Source organism: Puma concolor, chromosome F2, assembly GCF_028749965.1.
Source record: "Puma concolor isolate L17-30 chromosome F2, mPumCon1.1.hap2, whole genome shotgun sequence".
In the NCBI taxonomy this organism is placed as follows: domain Eukaryota; kingdom Metazoa; phylum Chordata; class Mammalia; order Carnivora; family Felidae; genus Puma; species Puma concolor.
This window is the reverse complement of record NC_141684.1, coordinates 77468479-77489784: the sequence shown is the minus strand read 5'-3', so window position 1 is coordinate 77489784 and position 21306 is coordinate 77468479. Positions and strand designations below refer to the sequence as shown.

Here is a 21306-nt window from a genome sequence, read left to right as displayed (position 1 = left end):
TTATCGATAATACTACTAAGGGGCGCCTGGCTGGCTCAGTTGGTAGAGCATGCAATCCTTGATCTCGGGGTTGTGAGCTCGAGCCTCAAGTTGGGTGTAGAGATTACTTAAAAATAAAATCTTAAAAAAAATAATCCTAAAAACATCAGGGTACAAATATCTTTTGAGTCCCTGCCTTCAGTTCTTTTGAGTAGATACCTAGAAGTGGAATTGCTGGACCATACAGTAATTTTATGTTTAATTTTTTGAGAAACTGCCAAACTGTTTACCGTTATAGCTGCACTGCTTTGTATTGCCACCAGGAATGCACAAAAGTTCCAGTCTCTCAACATCCTTGCCAACACTTTTTATTTTTTGCTTTTGTCTTGTTTTGCTTTAATAACAGCCATTCTAATGGGTGTGAAGTGGTATCTCATTGTGGTTTTGAATTGCATTTCTCCCGCGACTAATGATGAACATCTTTTCGTGAGCTTATTGACCCCCCTTGTATATATTTTTTCATGTATATCCTTTTGATGCCCTCTTTAAAAAAGGTTTTATTTTATTTTAAAAATAATCTCTACACCCAACATGGGGCTTAAACTTACAGCCCCAAGACCAAGAGTTACATGCTGTACCAACTGGGCCAGCCAGGTGCTCCTTGTTGCCCATTTTTGAACTTGGGTTGTTTGGTTTCTGGGTTGTTGGATTAGGAATTCTTTATACATTCTGGATCCTCTCACTGTGGGTTTGATTTGCATTTCCTTAGTAACTAGTAGAGTTTATCATCATCTTCCTGGGCTTATTTGTCACTGACATATATTTTTTGGAGAAATGACTAATTAAGACTTTTGCTCATTTTAGAATTTCCAGCACCATTTGTTGAATAAAATGCCTTTTCTCATTGAGTGGTCTTGACACCGTTGTTGAAGATCATTTGACCATATGTACGAAAGTTTATTTCAGGGCTGTTTTATTGTATTTGTCTATACATCTGTCCTTATGCCAGCACAACATTGTTTTGAATACTCTATGTTTATATTTGTAGTAAGTTTTGAAATCAGGAAATGTGAACCGTCCAATATTGTTCTTTTTTTAAGAACACATAAATTGAGATTCCACATAAATATTAGGATGGATTTTTCTATTTATGCAAAACACAACATTATCTTTTTAAAATGTTTATTTTTTGAGAGAGATATATATAGAGAGAGCAAGCATGAGTGGGGGAGAGGCAGAGAGACAGGGAGGGGAGTGAAGGGGGACAGAGGATCTGAAGCCGGCTTTGCACTGACAGCAACGAGCCCCATGTGGGGCTCAAACTCATGAACTGTGAGATCATGACCTGAGCTAAAGTCGGGCACTCAACCGACTGAACTATCCAGGTGCCCCACAAGACACAATATTGATAGACACAATTTTGATAGAGATTTCATTGATTCTGTAGATCTAATTGGGTAACATTGTCTTTTTAACAATGCTAAGTCTTCCAATCCATGAACTCAGAATGTCTTTTCATTTATGTCTTCTTTAATTTCTTTCAGTAATGTTTTGTGGTTTTCAGTGTACAAGTCTTCCTGGTTAAATCTATGCCTCAGTATTTTACTCCTTTTGATGCTACTGTAAATGGAAATTTTTTTCTAAATTTCCTTTTCAAATTGTTTGCTGCTAGCATATAGAAATGCAACTGGTTTTTACGTATTGATTTTGTATCCTGCAACACTGCTGAATTCATTTATTAGCTCTAACAGGTTTTGTGTGTGCGCATGAATGTGTGTGTGTGTGTGTGTGTGTGTGTGTGTGTGTGTGTGTAATCTATAGAGTTTTCTACATATAAGATCATGTCATCTGCAAACAGTGATAATTTTACTTCTTCCTTTCCAATTTGGATTCATTTTATTTCTTTATCTTGCTTAATTGCTTTGCCTAGAACGTTAAATACTATGTTGAATAGAAATGGTAAAAGCAGGCAACCCTGTTTAGTTAATGATCTAAAGGAAAAAGTTTTCATATTGTCTTTCCCCCCTTGAATGGTCTTAGCACTCTTATTGAAAATCAATTGACCATATAAGCAAGAGTTTTTTCCAGTATTATATTAGCTGTGTCTTTTTCTTTTCTTTTCTTTTCTTTTCTTTTCTTTTCTTTTCTTTTCTTTTCTTTTCTTTTCTTTTTTTCTTTTCTTTTTTCTTTTCTTCTCTTTTCTTTTCGAGAGAGAAAGAGAGAGCATGAGTGGGGGAGTGAGGTGGAAGGAGAGATAGAGAATCTTAAGTAGGCTCTACATTCAGTGCAGAGCTTGATGCAGGGCTCGATTCCATGACCCCGGTATCATGTCCTGAGCTGAAATCAAGAATTGGACATTCAACTGTTTGGGCCACCCAGGGTCCCCCTAGCTCTGTGTCCTTTAAAAAAATATATGGCCTTTATCATATTGAGAAAGTTTCCTTATATTCCTAGTATACTGAGTGTTTTTATCATGAAAGGTTTTTGAATTTTTGAATTTTTATATGTGTCAATTGAATAGATTATGTGGCTCCCCCCTCCATTCTGTTAATGCAGTGCGTTACATTGTTACGTTGCATTACATTGTTTTTCAGATGTTGAACCATTCTTTCTATTCTTATGGGAATAGGTTTCACTTGGTCATGGTGTATAATTCTTTTAATATACCACTGAATTTGGTTCGCTGATATTTTGTTGATGATTTTGGCATCAATATTCATAAGGGATATTGGTTTGAAGTTTTCATTGTTTGTGGTTTCTTTGGCTTTAGTGTGAGAGTAACACTGGCCTTGTGGAATGACCTAAGAAGTATTTCCTTCTCTTTAAGTTTTTGGAAGAGTTTGACAAGGATCGATGTTAATTCTTTTTAAAACGTTTGATAGAATTCACCAGCGAAGTCATTCTCAGCTTTTATTGTTGGGAGGTTTTTGATTACTGATTCTGTTTGCTTACTAGTTATAGGTCTGTTCAGATTTTCCGCTTCTTCAAGGGTTAATTTTGGTAGTTTTTGTGTGTCCATTTCATTGAGGTTATGCGATTTTTTTTTTGGACACACAGCTGTTTAGCATAGTTTTGCAAAGCTGAAACTCTCCATCCACTGAACAATGACCCTCATCCTTATCTTCCCCAGCTCCATTGTTTCTGTCTTTCTGGTTTTGATTAATGTAAATGCCTCATATAAATACAATCATGTGGGATTGGGATTTTGGGACTCACTTATTCACTTAGTATAATGTCATCAAGGTTCACTCATGCTGTAGCATATACCAGAATTTTCTTGCTATGTTAAGGCTGAATAATATTCCATTGTATCTACATAGCACATTTTGTTTATCCATTCATCCATTGACGGGCACTTGAGTTGCTTCCACCTTTTGGCTATAGCATGTTTTGAATCACCGTAACCTAACTTTGAGAACTATCTCTGTACTTGGGAGTTTTTGATCTTGGGCAATTTAATTTCCTTAAGTCTCATCTGTTTAAGAGCATAATGATGGAACCTCCCCTGTAAAGTTATTGAATTAAATGATAAACTGTTTTTAAAACACTTAACATGGGGTATCAATAAACATTCATTACCTTCAGCAGGGTGGCACAGGAGAAAGAGTTGTCTTTAGAATCAAAGAGTCCTGTGTTTAAATCTCAGATGTTTTGCTATCTAGTTATATGACTTAGGGAAGTTGAGCTTCTGTTTCCTTATTTTAAAAATCAGAATAATAACATTCATTCTTTCGTACAATAAATACTTATTGATACCTATTTAGTGCCAGGCATTGTTCTTTAAGATAGAATATAAGTGAACAAACAGAAATATAAATCTGTGCCCTCATGGAGCTTACATTCTGTGGTGCGAGAACTGAAACAAATAATTCTCAATTCATGTGTTAAACAATGCTAGGAAATAGTGCTTTTTATCAAGACTAATAGTTCATTTACCGAGTCCTATGAGACCCCATTTTGCTTTTTCCAGTAGGGCCACCTGGTCCTCAGCCATTTGGTCCAAGCCAATTGTCATAAATTGTCCACTTTTAGCCAGTTCACCACCTTTGCAAGATCGTATTTGACATCACTTAGCCCAGGCCCTAAACCCTCATAAATACTCTGCTCTAACTTTTCTTTTTTCTTTTATTTTAGAGAAAGGGAGAGGAGTGCATGAGTGAGAGAGAGAAGAAGGAGAGAGAGAGAGACAGAAACAGAATCTCAAGCAGCCTCCACACTCAGCACAGAGTCTGATGTGACTCTGTGTACACACACACACACACACACCTTGTACACAATTCGCAGTAAATATCAGGTCATTAGGTTCCATCCCTTTGGCAAACTAATTGGAATTCAGGAAATAGAAACTGGCGCTGTAATTAAGTTCTGCTCATCACCTTTAGGTAGCCAGAGGGTGAGAGGGTGGTATTACACAGAGCCTATCTACTATTTTTCTGAATTTTAGTGGCTGCACACCCAATCGCACAATGTTAGATCTTCAAGCAGACATTGGCCGGGAGTCCAGGGCCCCATAGATATCCATACGTCCAGTAGGAAACTTTCTAAGGCTGCCGAACAGGAGGGAAAAGTGCCGAGTCATGGGTTTGTTTCCTTCTGAGTCTGTGTGGTTCTTATCATGTTCAGGAAACATTAGCACACCCAGCTATTAATAATGGTGATGAAATGAATTTTCTGACTAGATCTGGGGTGGAGGTAAGGGTCACCTGCCCGGCTAAACTACACTTCTATCTGTTCAGGAAGGAAGGGACCTATCTGAAGGCACGCTGTGAAGATAGGAATGTCCATTCTGAGAACCCTCCGCTTCACGCAATAGGGCAACCTGAGCCTCCTAGAGGTCACGGTTGGGCGGGAGATATGGATGTTGTCATTGGCAGATTTTCTCAGCCATTTCCAAAATCCCTTAGTAGGCAAAGAGTCCAGATAAAGACACAGCATGTAAGGCCTTACAGAGAGTGGGATGAGAGTCCTTGCCATACTGCAGGAGGAAGTATTTGTTTCAATTAATAGAAGACCGTGCTTGCACCCTTAAAATGGATGAACTATTTCCCCTGGGAGACGCGCTCTGATTCGTTATTCGCTTCCCCCCCCTTTTTTGTTAAAGCATGAGATTTCACAGACGAGAGCCCATTCTTTCCTGTACCTTCTCCTGCTCTCCCTACGTCCCCTCAATGGGCTTAACCAGTTCTGATAAGCAGGAACGGTGTCAGATCATCGTTTCTGTGTGCTGCCTAGAACCTTCCAGAATTTATGGTTGTCAGAGTGAATCACGAGAGAGACTCTGACTCTGTTTTTTCTCTCAGAAGGCGAAGGACGGTTGTGGCCATGCCCCTCAGTGAATAGGCCACCTTATGCAACCACCTGCGTTGCTGGGTGCAGAAGCTTATTCTTCTACCCACAATCTGACTGGAAAACTTACCTCAGGTGATGGAATATATCCTATGCTCCCATTGCCCAACAAATCAAGACCTGACAGAAGGGAAAGTTCAGTTCAACTATTTTTGTTTCCTTCCCTTTATCGAATTCATACCCGAGAAGTTTTCACAACAGATTTTAATTTCCAACACTTAAATCAGGTTGATGATTAACGCAAGGAACCGGGGGAGAATTCCCGTCACAATGCGTTACCACAAATAGGGTTGTCGAGCTTGCTAAAGCAATACCCTTGCAAAAGTCAGCCAACAGCTGCCACTGCCGCGCTCACTGGGGTAGCCACGGGCCACGCGTGGCTCTTTAAACTTAACCCACCATGAGTTTATACTAAAAACCCCCTTCCTCAGTCACACTAGTCACATTTCATGTGCTCAGTAGCTACATGCGGTTTGTAGCTACTGTATCGGGCAGACAGGTACAGAACATTTCTATTGTTCTGGAAAGTTCTCTGGGACCGCGCTGGCCTACAGGTTCAGTTTCATCATCTGAGAAGGGGGTAGCAGCTCAGGTCCCGGAGGAGATAGTGCACGGAAACGCTGTTCCTTGTGAAGTGCAACACAAACTGTGCCATTGACCCTGACTTGTAACTTGGATGGACGCAGAGTGGAATCCAGATTTCCTAAAGCAAAGTGTTGTGAAATAATCTGACTCCCTAGCGTATGTGTCTGAGAGTTTCACAAGTCTGCCCTGTTTCTCCCTTTATAATCAGCAGTGCCGGCATTCACCCTTCCTGGGCAGAAAGAGACATAAGCCCTGTCCACTCTGACCCCTGGTTTCCCAGGTGCTCCTCAGTCGGCAGCTCCCTCCCCCTGCACAAGCTCTAGGACTTCGGTACCCCCACCCTCAGCCCCGTGTTCTGAAGCAGCAGGATGCCTGCGGGAGAGCAGAGAACTATCCTTCCCCCAACTCCGCGTTCACACAGAGACCCTAGAAGCCTGTGCTTCCAAGGGCTCGAGAATTTATATGGCAGAGAAGGAGAGGAGCATATACTTGAAACGGGACTAGGCTGGTTCTCACCTCTGTCACTGCTTAACTCTGTGACTTTGGCGAGTAGGTGACCTTCCTTGAAGCAGGGTTTTTGTTTTTGATTTCTTTAATCTGTGTGAATGGGGACAAGGCACTCACTTTGCAGAATTGTGGCAAGAGTGCCCGGGCACACCGTGCTTGGCACATAATGGAGGCTATGAATAGCGATGGATGTACTTACTCAAGACCCGATCTCAGTTCTGGTCGGGGCGGGGGGGGGGACGGGGGGTGAGGAATGGTGCTTTTTCTGTCTCTTGCAAAGCAATGGAAGGATCTCAGGTATTTCATTGTCCACATCTAGATCTGTCTAAACATCAGTGGGACAGGCCTAAACAGCTTCAAGTAAAAGTGCCAGCGACAATACGCATGTCGTACTAAATCCTGTTGGTTGTTCACCTAACCGCCATCCCTCCCCCACACTTTCCCCCTTGATAGCAGAATCCAGATTTTGTTTCCATGCATGGTCTCCAGGGCTCCCTCTTCAGGTCCAGAGTGTTGAAGCTTTCACCAACAGGATTGGTTCAGGCTTTCAGGTTAATATTTGTTTCACCAGTGACTGGTATAAGAAAGGTCATGTGACATCATTCTGATAAGTGGGACATAGGGGAAAGTGTGGGGGGCAGATCTAAGAAAGACTTTTCTGCCCTTAAAAATGAAAGAAAAACAAATGGAAACACTGGACTCTGTTTTTTCCATATTTCTAAAGGAACATGGAAGTGAAATACAGCCCCTGCAATTATAGACTGCTTCTAACAGAACTTCTACCATGAAAAATTAAAATAGAGGGTTGATAGCGAGGGAAAGCCTGGGATTATTAATACTGTGATAGATTCTACTTTTTCCTATTCTACATGTGGTGTATCATCCTTCTAGAAACTCTGACTTAGAAATTTGAGGGGCGCCTGGGTGGCTCAGTCGGTTGAGTGTCGGACTTCAGCTCAGGTCATGATCTCGCAGTTGATGAGTTCAAGCCCCCCTGTTGGGCTCTGTGCTGACAACTTGGAGCCTGGAACCTGCCTCGGATTCTGTGTCTCCCTCTCTCTCTGCCCCTCCCACACTCATGCTCTGTCTTTCTCTGTCTCAAAAATAAAGATAAACGTTAAAAAATTAAAAAAAAAAAAGAAATTTGATATGGCCAGAGCACCTGGGTGGCTCAGTGGATTAAAGTGTCTCACTCTTGGGGCGCCTAGGTGGCTCAGTTTGCTAAGCGTCCAACTTTGGCTTGGGTCATGATCTCGAGGTCTGTGGGTTCGAGCCCTGCGTCGGGCTCTGGGCTGACAGCTCGGAGCCTAGAGCTGCTTCGGATTCTGTGTCTCCCTCTCTCTCTGCCCCTCCCTACTCATGCTGTGTCTTTCTCTGTCTCAAAAATAAAGATAAATATTAAAAAACATATTTTTTTAAATAAAAAAAAAAAGAAATTTGATATTGCCAGGGCGCCTGGGTGACTCAGTGGATTAAAGTGTCTGACTCTTGTTTCAGCTCAGGTCATGATCTCATGGTTTGTGAGATCAAGCCCTGCACTGGGCTGTATGCTGACAGCAGGAAGCCTGCTTGGGATTCCTTCTTTCTCTGCGCTTGCTTGCGTGCTCTCTCTCAAAGTAAATAAATAAACTTTAGAAAAAAAGAAAGAAATTTGATATTGTCTTTGACTCTTTCCTCCTCATTTATCCCTTGTATCTGGAGAGTTGCCAAGCTCCGGTCATATCATCTTGGCTTCTCAGCTTCCCCAGGGTAAACAGGTTTTAGGGAAACACTGGCCTATACTGTCCAAGCAAATGAGATTGGTGTGCGACAGAAAGGCCACGTAATTTTTTTCTAATGGGAGCTGCGTCTTTTCAGGAGAGAAGCCTACCAGGGAAGCTAGATTGAGATCGAAATGGCTCCGGATAGATGGATGGGAACAGAAGATCAAGGTGCCACTGCAGTGGCCGGATATCCTCGGTGCCCTACATGGGGCGGCCCGGCTCTTCCCCTGCAGGAGACTCACGGTCTGTCCTTTCCCTACGGCCCCCCCGCCAGCTGTCCTCTTGGCCCTTTTCATTATGGCAATAACAATGTAAAGATGTGAAGAGCCCTTAGTAGACTCTAGGCTTTCTTCTTGATTAGTCAGCATTTCTAATGATCTGAAAGGGTATTATCACTCTTCCGAAAATGCTCAACATCATGAAAGGCCGTGTTTCCTCCTAGCCTCCGTGGCAGGATCTCCTCCTGACTCACACGCCTGTCCAGCCGTCTTCCCAAAGGGCTACGGGGCAGGCAATGTACCTGTTAGCTGAGCTTCCTAGTGGAGTGGCCCCCAGAGGAGAAATATTGCAGCAGGGGATGAGGGACTTTCTGCTGGTGAAGGGGAGGGTTTGCACACACGTGAGGTCTGAAAAGCTGTCATTCCACCCCAGGCTCTTGTGTCCTCCTTCCCAGCTGTGCAACTTTCTGTGTTACTGCTTTTGCCTGAGCAGAGATTTCTCGGCATGAAATCTCACTGGGATGCTATAAGTGATTCCACCTTTGTACCAAAAAAAACTTTGGCTCTTTCATTCAGATGAGAGAAGAAAGAAATGAGTGAGAGGAAAAAATATGTACTAAGGAGGGGAATAGAAAAGTCAGGAAAGAGAGCTTGCTGATGAAAAAGTGGAAAAGGAAGACAAAGGAAGTAATTGGTTAGAAGCTTAAAACACAGGGAAGAAAATAACCACAGACAACACTGTTAGCCAAAAAATTCATATAAAGATGGTTCACGAAATAGGGGTGGGGGGGGGGACAACAACCAGGGAGGAACAAAAGTGAAGAAAATAAAGGAATAAAGGAAGATTGACGAATGTCAACTTGACTACTTTTACTAGAATAATTTTTTTCCTAGTGCATTTCAAGGGTGACTTATTGCCTAATAACTAGTAAAAACTTCCGATATTACCAATATTGCCAAATAGCTTTCCTGCTCTTATAAATGGCAGTTGCCTCCTATGTTGTTCCTGACCCTTCTCATAGAACCTAGAATTTTAGAAATGAAAAGGGGCGTGGAGAATTTCTCACGTTTGATCATGTTAGAGGAAAGGAAACTGTCGTCTGAAGAAGGGACTTGCCCGGAGTTGTGTAGCTGGTACCATAGGAAAGCCAGGACTTGACCTTCCTTGAAGGGGGTCTGAGCTGGTTGGGTACCCACTGAGGCCTCTTTTCTTCTAGGGCTCCCAGTTCCTGTCCCCCTTCCTGTTAAAATTTATTTGGCCCATGGCTCAGTCTGATTGAGTCTGATGAATTCAAATTGGTACTAACAAACTACGAAACAAGTAACATTCTAACATGAATATCAATTAGTATTTAAAAATTGCTAAATAGGGTAATATGTTACAACGTCATAGCTAATATTTATAGAAATGTTACTCTCTGTTAAGTATTGCCGTCAATATTTTACATGTATTAACTCACTTTATCCTTAAGTGAGTAACAATATAACATGTTAATGCTGGAATTATTGACCACTTAGCTAACACTTATGGAAATTTTACAGTGTGCCAGGTATGGTGCTATTCTGGGTTGAATTGTGTCCCTGCAAATTTATCTTGAGGTAACCCACAGCACTTCAGAATGTGACCTTACTTGGAAATAAGGTCATTGCTGATATGATTAGTAAAGATGAAGTCGTTAGGTTAGATCTTAATTAGGTGTCTTTACAGAAGGGGGAAATTTGGACACAGAGGCGGACAGAAATATGGTGAAAGTGATGTAAAGACACATGGGGAAGGCGACCTTCTACATGACAAGGAGAGAGGACTGGAACAAGTCCTTCCCTCTTGGCTCTCAGAAGGAACTGACCCTGCCCACACCTTGACTATAGGCTTCTAGCCTCCAGAACTGTGATAGAATATGATGAATTTCTCTTGTTTAATCTACCCAGGGTGTGATACTTGGTTACAGCAGCCCAGGCAAACTAATACATGCCCTAAGCGTTTTGCAAACATTAACTCGTGTAATCCTTACCATTAAACCCAGGAGATATGGAAAATGGAGAGAAAAAAGTTAAATACCACTAGAAGGAAGAAGTCCACCTAATCCAGAATGTGGAACATTCCACAAGATGAATGATAGGGCTATTCCGACAAAACAATGTTGTGGTTTAGAGAGAGAGAGAACTGTTGTAGAATACAAGGGGTTTAATGGGGGCACCTGGGTGGCTCAGTTGGTTGAGTGTCCAACTTCGGCTCAGGTCATGATCTCATGGTTCGTGGGTTCAAGCCCCACATTGGGCTCTATGCTGACAGCTCAGAGCCTGGAGCCTGCTTTAGATTCTGTGCCTCCCTCCCTCTCTGCCCCTCCCCTGCTCGCATTCTGTCTCTCTCTGTCTCTCTGTCTCTCTCTCAAAAATAAATAAAAATGGGGCGCCTGCGTGGCTCAGTCGGTTGAGCCTCCGACCTCGGCTCAGGTCATGATCTCACAGCTTGTGAGTTCGAGCCCCGCGTTGGGCTCTGTGCTGACAGCTCAGAGCCTGGAGCCTGCTTCAGATTCTGCGTCTCCCCCTCTCTCTGCCCCTCCCCTGCTCATGCTTTGTCTCACTCTGTTTCTCAAAAATAAATAAATGTAAAAAAAATTAAAAAAAATAAATAAAAATGTTAAAAAAAAAGAACACAAGTGGCTTAAGGTATATAATAACCACATTCAACATTTGGACCTTATTGGCCTTCTGAGTGAATCAACCAGCTGTGCAAATACATATTTGAGACAATCGAGGAAATTGGCTATGGACTAGGTATTAGATGACAAAGAATTCTTGTTAATTTTGCTAGGTGTGACAGTGGCATGGCAGCGATCTTAGAAAATGCATACCCCAATTAGTGAGAGATGGGTGAAAATGGCATGAGGTCTGGGGTTTGGTGTAAAGGAATTCAGGAACAAATGTTTGGGGCAGGTGACGTATACATGGCAGTACATTCTACCATTCCCTCTACTGTAAAAAATATGTTTGAAAATGTCCATAATAAAAAGAAAAAAAAAATCTAAAGTTTCTCCTATTGCTTTTTTACAAATGAAGAAACTGAGGCCAGGAGAAGTTTAGTAAACGCCTTGGAGGAGCAGAGCTGTGACCAGTCAGTCTGGTTACAGAGTGTGATTCCAAACACGGATGTAATAATATTAGTGTTTAATGAGAACGTGATGATCCTTTCCTATTCATTCTATTCCGGGCCTCTGAGATTGGCATCCCCGGCTGGGTGCATCCTCATCGGGTACATGGGTACAAGTCATCCCCGCTACAGAGGTGGAAGCGAAAGTCAGAGGTGATTTGTGTAAGGTCACATATTCACTAGAGAATGTCGAAACCAAGAGTGGAATCCAGATTTCTTGACTTCTCATCAAATGCAAACACCAGCTCCCATGGCCGAAACCCTTCACATTTCAGAGGAAAGACGTAGGGCTGGGACCTCTGCACAGGGTTCCCCACGGACAGTCTCCTCTTGCTCGGCTCACACACGGCCTCAGATGTCCAAAACAACGCAGAGAATGACCACCGCTCAATCTCTGCCCACGTTGCTAGCTTACTGGCGTAGCAAACGCTGTGCGGATGCTAGCCTCTTCTATTTACGTCGTATCGTTTACTGGTTGGTGAGACAAGAAAAATGTGGTTCGGGGGCCCTCATCAAAGGCAATTTTGAGGGCAAAATGGGACATCGGGGGTTCTTACAATGTCATCAGGTTTCCACTCACAAAATGTCAACGGCTTGAGATAAAAGTCAGGGCATAGGTGGGATACACTCAGGCCATTCCTGGGAGGCGGCTGTGCCTTCCTGACCTGTCTCTTGGCAGTTGGATAGTGGATGGTACACTTTTAGCCCGTGCTTCTCAGAAGCGGCCTGCATTATCCATTAGGGCCTGTCCATCCAGTTCAAGTTCACAGTGATAAATCTCATAGCCTCCAAGGGTCCTCACAAAGGTGGGTGTGGTGTGCTGATAGCATGCATGATTAAGTGCTTTCCTGTGTCAAATATAGCTGTAATATACTACAAACAGGCAGTTGAGTTTTATACAAACTGATCTGGCCGCTATCAGCTGCTCTGACATTTCATACTAATACTTAAAATAAATCTAGAAACAGGAAAGAAAGTACAGAATTATTGTTTTAAGCAGCCTGTGCGAGCTTATCTTCAAAGTGACAGAGGTTCTATTGTATTTAGAGAAACTGCTCAGTCCACTGGCATAAAGGTTAGCAGCGGGACCGCCACCACCACCGAGAGCGAGTTTCCCACGTGAGCGCTCGCCCTGTAGCACAGCGCTCGCCCCTGGCCAAGGGCTCTGTCCGGTTTTCGTTTTCTTCTTGCACACCCGAAGACCTTACAGTGCACCTGAAAACACCAGATACCTGTTAGAAGTCATTTAGAATTTCTCCTGAAGACAGACCAAGCCATGATACATGGTGGTGAGGGTACATTCAAAGTCTGAAAGCATTTCCCCTTTTAAATTATTGGTCTTGACCTCTGTGTGTGGTGTCTGTCTTTGCATGTGTGTGTCTCATGGCTGACAAGAAAAGGAAGCTTGTGCCATTTTCTTTCTGGAATGAGAATCTGAGAGAGAAGTGCCCCCAAGGAAATAGAGACCTAGTTTTTGACAGAGAACATAGAAATCATCTGGCTCATCTAGGGATTCTCAGTTCTGGCAATGCATGAGAATCCGTTGGGGAGCCTTAAAAACTATTGAGGCTGAGGACCCATTTACCAGAGTCCAATTCCACAGTTTTGGAAATTTCTAGGGGCATTGATATGTTTAAAACTCTGCATTAGGTGATTCCAACGGGCAGAAGTGTAGAAAAACCATTTCTTTATTCCAATGACTCAGTATACACAAGTGGCATCTGAGGGTCAGAAAGGAGGGGCCACTGGGGTCTCACAGAAAGTGTGAGGGCTTTGCCAGGTCAGGACCAAATGCTCCACTCAGCAGTCTTTATTAGACATTAAAATTTATTGGTACCCTGGGGTGCCTGGGTGGCTGAGTCGGATAAGTGTCCGACTTCAGCTCAGGTCATGATCTCGCGGTCCATGAGCTGGAGCCCCGCGTCGGGCTCTGTGCTGACGGCTCAGAGCCTGGAACCTGCTTCGGATTCTGTGTCTCCCTCTCTCTCTGCTCCTCCCTCACCCACACTCTGTCTCTCTTTCAAAAATAAATAAACGTTAAAAAAAAAAGAAATGTAAAATTTATTGGTACCCTGAAATAAATCTACAAATGGATTGAATGCTAAATACTGACTTAAATTTGCAATTGTGGGGGTGAGTCTCTTGCTCATAGTTTTAGTTCATAAATCAAATTACCTTTTTTCTATAGACATAATCAAAGGATTTCTTGTTATTTTGTCATTTCTGGAAACTCCTTTACTTCTTGGTTCCTCCTTCCTCTGTCAAAATGACTTCGCTTAGTTTTGAGTTATGAGAGATTTTAGAAGACTTATGCTCCATTTTCACTTTGTAAAGTTGAATCAATAATGAAAAATAACATGGCAGAGGTAGCACAGAGAGGAACTGAATTAGGTTGGGTGGCTGCACTGAGTATTACTTCTGATTTTATTTGTAAGAATAAGAAAGCTTGTTATTCTTCCTGTGCTAATATCTTCATTTTTGGTGAACATTTTCAAGATTTTCTACCAAGCATATAATATGTACTATATATGATTATGGAGGTTATACCTCCAGGATTTTTTGGGATAGTCCTATTTTATATTTATATCAAATCTTTATATTCAAATAGAAAGTAAAGAGGGCCTAGGAATTTCAATATTTTGGTATCCAAATGACGTCTCTGAGATTATACTTGAAGTGTTATATGAAATCATGTGTTCCAATTTTGGTTTGGAGAAGATGGTCACTTTAGAGATTCTTCCGTGATGCTGATGGAACCTGTTCAGGGCCCTAAGACATAGGTGTGGGTCACTGCTGGCCTGTAGATAATAACTTCTGCTCTTCGGATCTGCCTATCTATCCCGTTGGGAGCAAGTGACTCCTGTGGCCAGTATGACAGCACAGTGCAGAGACCCAAAATCTGGCCTCATATGCATGTCTCAGTTAGCACATCTTAAAAACAATAGTGGGAGAAGTTCATGAGGCTGCTTTGGACCGTCATGAGCCACTCTTCATTCTTCATCCCCTTTGGTTGTGTCGCTGTCTCCATCCCTGATTCTTCCCATATCACTTCTTCGACCATCTCAACCCCACCTTCTCTGTGCTCTGGAGACTTACTGTATATGGAATTAGGCCTGGCCAGACACCACCATCTCCTGTCTGGCTATGACAGCAGTCTCTTCATGGTCTTCCCATTTCACTGTTGTCTTCCCATTCCTTATGCACTATCAGTAGCATCTGGTCACAGTCCTCCCATCATTAGCAAACAGAAAATTCATGAAAGGCCTCACTACCTCCTTTACTTCCCTTTCAGTGCCAGCCCTCAGGCTCACTCCTGGCCTTTCTTTGGGCTCACTCTCTGCACTCCAGGATACGTGTTCTCAAATGTGGATGCACATAAGATCACCACTGATGTCTGCTGTTTAACCCTGGAGGCTCTATTCATTAATCTGTGGTGCCACATGAGCATGGGATCCTCCCTAAGCTCCCCAGGTGATTCTAATGGGCAGCCACGTTGGAGAACCTTGCTCAGTGTTTGTCAGCTACTTGCATGTTGGCTCCTCTCCGGGTCTTTGCTTCCTTGGCCTGAATGTCCTCTCCCACCCACTGCTTTTGGAAATTTGTCCATCGCTTACTCACAAGCGGAGGCTATCAGAGAGTTCAGTGTTAGCTGCAGGGCAAGGCAGCCGACGGGAAATTCAAGGGAGAGTCCACACTTAGAGGGCCAGCAAGTCATAACTTTGTAAGAATATAAGAGGAAAGACGTTAGGTGGAGAAGGGCCCTCCCTCATGGAAAATGGCCTTTGTCTTTTAATTCTGCCTGGCTGTGGTTCCAGACCACGTTCTCTAATACAAAGTAAGATTGGAAATGAGATACTTTGGAGAGCCTGGAGGCTGTTCCGTTCTTGAACTTCTATGTCCTCTGTGAATTCTTCGCACAGCCTGCGTGCTTACACTCAATGTTCCCCCACCTCTACAGATTACAGAGGGGCAGGGTGCTCAGGTCTCCAGGTCTGAAGTGCTAGTGGTGGTGGGAGGAGTAGAGACAACCTGAGGTCGTTAACAGGTCTTCAGGAATTGACCCATTACAGTGATCGCCCCCCAAAGGTAGGCATACCGATGGGCTTTGATCTTTCCATTCTACTTGTACAAGTAACAGTCAGTGGATTAAAGGAGCTTGAAACTGATCACTGCCCTCAACCATCTAAATATATTTCATATTTTCCCTTCCCCCACAAGCATCTTTGACATTGTCTTCTGATTTGTGCAAGAACTTACAGATCCTACTTTAGAGGTCTATAAAGGACATTTAAACAAAAACCCAAGTGCACGTCAATAAAGGAAACTTGTAGGTCAGTCCCAGCCCCAATCTTATATAAGACGCTGATTCCTATATGTAATCCTTGGTGTTCACAGAGGACACATGCCATTCAAATTGCTGTGAATTTTTTTTTTTTAATTTTGAAGTTTATTTATTTTGAGAGAGAGAGGGAGAGGGAGAGAGCGTGTGTGTGCACGCGCACACGCGCGCACACACACACACACACACACACACACACACAAGTCGGGGAGAGTCAGAGAGGAGAGACAGAATCCAAAGTAGGCTCTACATCATCAGCGCAGAGCCTGATGCGGGGCTTGAACTCACCAACTGTGAGATCATGACCTGAGCGAAAATCAAGAGGGGGATGCTTAACCGACTGTACCGCCAGGCACCCCCAAATTGCTGTCAATTTTACATGCCATGAATAATAGCAAAGAACATGAAACCTGGATTCATTCCAATCCCAGCTCCACTATTTACCAGGGTGTAACCCCAAGCACATTCCCAACCTCTCTGTATTCCCAGTTTCCTCACCTCAAATATGGATGCAAAAATATCCAGAGGTCGGTGTGAGGTTTAACACGGTGATTCTTTGTGAAGAGCTTACCTGGCACTTGGTAATAAATGTTAATTTAATAAATGTAACTTCAAAAAAATGGTTAGGATTTAGTTTTTTTTTTTTTTTTTCTGATAGTTTTCCTCTTGGCATTAATAGTACCATTCTCTTTAAATAGGTTAGGCTACGGGTGGCTGGGTGGCTCAGTCGGTTGAGTGTCTGACTTTGGCTGGGGTCATGATCTTAGAGTTTGTGGGTTCAAACCCCATGATAGGCTCTCTGCTGTCAGTGCAGAGCCTGATTCAGATCCTCTGTCCCCCCCTCTGCCCCTCCCCTGTTCTCTCTCCCTCTCTCTCTGCCCCTTGCTATGCCCCCCCATCAAAAATAAACATTAAAACAAACAAACAAACAAATAAATAAATAGGTTAGACTAACCAATTCCCGTAGTTAAAGATGGCATAAGAAAGAAAGATGTCCTGTCCAAGTTCAGGTCCCACTGTCACTACAGACTCTGTGTTTGGCCAATACAACCTTCAGAACATTCATTTGCAACGTAGAAGTGACATCACAGGTCCCATTCCTCATTAAAAGGCAAATTTCAAGCTACAGAGCTGTCCAGTGACTCTGAGTCGCAGAGGTGGCTTAGCAGCAGAGCTGTGATGAGCTTTTCAGGTTTTCACAGGACACTAGGCTTCCAAACTGCATTGGGCATGACTTTCCTGATCACATCAGAGCAGTGCTAATTTATCCCATCTTGTCATTTCTGTCTGACAGTACTTACATTAACTGGATGTCAGAAGCATGGATCACTTCTGAAAGGACAAATTTGTGACAAAAATATAGGAGAACTTTGTCATCAGGACACCTTTGCTGTTCTGCATCTTTAAAAAATTTTTTGTGGGCGCCTGGGTGGCTCAGTCGGTTAAGCGTCCGACTTCAGCTTAGGTCACGATCTCGCGGTCCGTGAGTTCGAGCCCCGTGTCGGGCTCTGGGCTGATGGCCAGAGCCTGGAGCCTGCTTCCGATGCTGTGTCTCCCTCTCTCTCTGTCCCTCCCCTGTTCATGCTCTGTCTCTCTCTGTCTCAAAAATAAATAAACGTTAAAAAAAATTCATTAAAAAATTTTTTTTATTAATGTTTATTTTTGAGGAAGAGAGAGACAGAATGTGAGCGGGGGAGGGGCAGAGAGAGAGGGAGACACAGAATCTGAAGCAGGCTTCAGGCTCTGAGCTGTCAGCCCAGAGCCTGACACGGGGCTCGAACCCACGAACTGTGAGATCACGACCTGTGCTGAAGTCAAACGTGAGCCACCCAGGCGCCCCTGCTGTTCTGCATTTTAATAGCTGCCCCTGAACTTGGATGTAACTTGCAAAGGTTAAAGCATGAGGACTGGGAGTGTAAGGACAGGACTCGATGTGGTGGGGATGAAGGTATTGCATAGTTATTTCCGAAGACTGGCCCTGCAAGTCTGTAGGACTTAACCAGACAGATACCCCTGATTCTCACTTGAAAGGAGAAAGAGTGAGCTTTCTCATCTTGTAGGTGCAGGTATGGCGGACATGGTATGCCTCTCTTTATTGTTGACGGAGAGGGTAAAGGGGCTTGTAATGAAATCAGCACTAAGCAAGCAGCGTGGTCAGAGCTGGATAACACCTAGAACCAGTAGAAAAGCATTTCCACAAAAAGAAAAGAATTCATCAAGAGAAAGAATTGGGTAACTTCAAGATATTTAATGTTATTTCCTCCTCTGCCTCTCACCCCCAGCTCTTCTTTTCTTTAATTAACTCACAACTCGGAAGTGCTGGATGATGACCAAGAACATAACCAAACGGGGCCACTCATCTATGTGTGTGTGTGTGTGTGTGTGTGTGTGTGTGTGTGTGTGTGTGTGTTTTAGCACAATTTCACGCCAGGGTAGGTCTTAATGCCACTCGTCTGTAATCACATCATCACAATGACAGCTTCCTAGAATGTGGAATCTTTGGGTCTAGCAACCATGAGCCTCCTGTGTAATCCAGATCTCACCGGTGAGGCGAAAATAGCTTAGGTGATCACACTAAATAAACCAGGTCCCTCAGTCCGAATTTTACTAAATGCCTTTGAGGTGACTCCGTCGTCGCAGGCTCCACGAGCACGGGGGAGGGGCATGGGTGGTGCCTAGATGACATTGTTCGGAGATAGACCTTGATTAGATGGCCCCTAGCATGGGGGGTTCAATCTGCCCGGGTTTAGAGGATTGCTCTGCTGGGACACCACCTGTAGAGCCAGGACAATGCTTCATAAAGCTTAGACCCGCAGCCTTAAACTGGACAGAACCTAAACAGATAACCTTTGGGAAGATCCTTAACCTGAGTCCCTCAGTACCTGCAAGGAAGTCACTGTAAGATTAGAAAATGTAATTACATCTGATAAAGTGATTGCCGAGACATTGTTTGCAGAGGAGGCTTTATCAGCCCTATTGTGTGAAGGTTAATGGAGACCTGGGTCTCCGGCCACTGGTCTCTCACCTCCAACAGAAAGAAATCTGATTATATTAGAAGGTTGAGAAAGTAGCTCAACAGTCCTTAGAGTTCCAATCCTTTACAGTTCACTCCATTTAGTATAAGCTAGCCGTGGAATCGCACAAATCCGAATCCACGTTACTGTGAGATCTATCTGGGGACATGAGATCCAGGAGACTGGCCGTAGTTTCGTGGGTGCCCCGCTGTGGCCTTCCCTACCTGAGCACAGGCTTGCAGAGTCCTGACTTCATTACGTTCCAGTTCTGTGAGACAGGAAGACCCTTAAAAGACAGACACTCACTTATTTTGTATTCCCAGAGCGTAGCACAGATTTTGTGTTAGGAGTCAATCCCCACATGATTGCAGACCTGAATCAAACATGCTTAGAGAAATCTTGGGTTTTCCCATTGGTGAATATCGGAGAGGTTGGTGAGGGTTGAGCGGACCAGAGGAATCCACGAGGACTTCTCCTTCTCCCCACCCCCTGCTCCTATGGATGGCTTGACTATTTACCAAGCTGTGGGGGGAGGAAAGGGTGGCTAGGGGCAGAAGCAGGAGAGAAACTCCCCATACGGAAGGATATTGTTTACTCCATTTTTTAATTGGATGGGATAATCTCATCCAAATTCCTCATTTCATAGACAGGGAAACAGCTCTAACGAGTCATATACCAGAATTATAGTTGAACTTATTATTTTTCTGCTATATCATGACCAAGGTTCCATGTGACATTCAGTCACCCATACCACCTAAGTATTCACTGAGGCTGTGAAGGGAATGCAGTGCTTACCTAGATAGCATACATATTTCTATGTGCTTACAATCAGATAGGAAAAAGGATTTCAGTGAATGAGGGGATTTGGGATAGATCTAAAGAATTGGACCCCAGAGAATCTTAAAAATACATAATATGCTAGACACATAAAAAAGAGACATTTTAAGTTAAGAAGATCATAATACGACTTCGAAAATGTCACCCAAGTCTTGTTTATCCAAATTAAGTTTGATCAGAAATCCCTTTCATGAGGGCGTCTGGGCGGCTCAGTTGGTTGAGGGACCAACTCTTGATTTCAGCTCAGGTCATGACCCCAGGGTTGTGGGATCCAGTCCTGAGTCAGGCTGTGTGCTGAGCATGGAGCCTGCTTGAGATCCTCTATCCCTCTCTCTCTATCCCCTCCCCCAATCACGCTCTCTCTAAAATAAAAACAAAAGTAATTTAAAAGAAATCTCTTTCACAAATTTGGTGCCAAAGGCGAACAAGGAAACCCCCGCCCTTCCCAAAGCCGAAAACAACGCAAAGGCTTTGAAGGCTGAGACAGTGGTGCTGAGAGGCATCCATAGTCACAAAAAAAGATCTGCACGTCACCTACCTTCCGAAAGGCCCAAGACACTGCATCTCTGAAGGCAGCCCAAATACCCTGGGAAGAGCGCCCCCAGGAGAAACAAGCTTGACCACTATGCCATCATCCAGTTCCCCCTGACCACTGAGTCAGCCATGAAGAAAAACAGAAGACAACAACACGTTTGTGTTCGTTGTGGATGTCAAGGCCAACACGCACCAGATCAAATAGGCTGTGAAGAAACTCTATGACATTGACATGGCCAAGGTCAACACCCTGATCAGGCCCAATAGAGAGAAGGAGGCATATATTCGACTGGGTCCTGACTATGATACTTTGGATGTTGCCAACAAAATTTGGATCACCTAAACTGAGTCCAGCCAGCTCAATCTAAATCTAAATTTTCCACACACACACACACACACACACACACACACACACACACACACACACACAAATTAAATTTGATCAAATGGTCCTAACCAGAGAGATATGTACTCTGGTTTGCACTTCACCTCCTTTTACCCATTTCCACCTTTTCCACAGAGCTGAGTCCTAATAGGCCCCCACAAGATCTGAATGGGTATCAGCTGGTCTCCCATCACCCCAAACCCCCATGGAGGAAAGGAAGAAATACAGCTTCAGCAAATGGGGAACACAGTTCTCACCTCTCAACTAGTCAGTGTATAAAAGGAGGGATTGTTAAGAAGAGATACACTTGTTACTAGTAGATCCTGGAAGAAGCATTCCAAGTCCCATCCTTCCCCAAATGTTTGCTATCAACACAAAATACAAAAGACTTACTTTTATACAGCACTTTCACCTGTCTCTTTGCTGCTCAACGATGTCCTAGTGAGGAAGACATGACAGCTACACCCTCATTTTATAGGTGAAGGAAGGGATACAACAGAGAGGTTGAGCAGTCAGCCCATGGTCACCCCAGAAAGGGAAGTGTTAGGGCTGGGATACTTTTCTTCCAATTACACTTCACTGGCTCCCTGACCAAGTACAGAAATACATTTCTGCAACTCATCCCTTTTCAAAGCAATCAGCCCGGAG

General features: G+C 43.5%; 1 pseudogene; it reads left to right on the top strand.

Annotated features, from left to right (window-relative positions):
• Positions 1 to 18402: 18402 nt before the first annotated feature.
• Positions 18403 to 20616, top strand: LOC112859362 (large ribosomal subunit protein uL23 pseudogene; annotated as a pseudogene).
• The last annotated feature ends 690 nt before the right edge of the window (positions 20617 to 21306 follow it).